Here is a 794-nt window from a genome sequence, read left to right as displayed (position 1 = left end):
CACACCTGTAATAATATTAAATAGTCTTGATATTATTAGCATGTTAAAATACAGTGAGACATAGCTTCCTGGCGCAATTTCACCTTCATAACTATCCAATAGTAAGTTAATGCTGGAACAAAAGTGATAGAGATAGATACATTGCTTTTTGGAGATAAGTGTCATGGGTAAGCATCCCTAAAAGGTACCTTTAGCATTACTCAACCTGAACAGCATCAGAAGGCTGGGACCAACACCATCCCAAGAGGCTGTGTTCACATTATCAGTTATAGAAATATTTCCTTCTGATGGTGTCATTGTTACCAGGTAACAATTTTGCCTCTATCCCTATCTTCTCATAGAAAGAATGTGGCCAAAGTACAATTTGAGAAGTTGTCTTAACAAAGGAAACTAACTCAAAGTGAACATACCCATCAGAGAAAGATTGGAGCAGGCTGGCTGAAGGAGCTGGGAGACGAGTGGGTTCTGCAAGCTGTTATAGAGTATTTCATTGCACTTTGACACCCAAAGTTTGTGTTAAAAACAGATTAATCTTGACTAAGAGAGTTGACCAGAATTAGTAATAGTGAAGCCAAGAATACAGATAGGAAAGACGCACGGGAAGGAGTAGGGAGGAACTGGGGGATTTTCAGTCTGGGGAAATGTGGAGAGAGGTGCTTGCTATGTCTCTGGTGAAAAAAAAAAAAAAATAGGTCAGTTGGTCACTCCTCCACTGCTGATTTGATCTATGGGTTTTAATTCAAAAATCTGACTCCTGAGTCTTTATTGGTACTAGAACATTTACATAAAGCAAT

This window comes from Phodopus roborovskii, unplaced genomic scaffold (genome assembly GCF_943737965.1).
Source record: "Phodopus roborovskii unplaced genomic scaffold, PHOROB, whole genome shotgun sequence".
Lineage (NCBI taxonomy): Eukaryota > Metazoa > Chordata > Mammalia > Rodentia > Cricetidae > Phodopus > Phodopus roborovskii.
Note: the sequence above shows the minus strand (reverse complement) of the source record.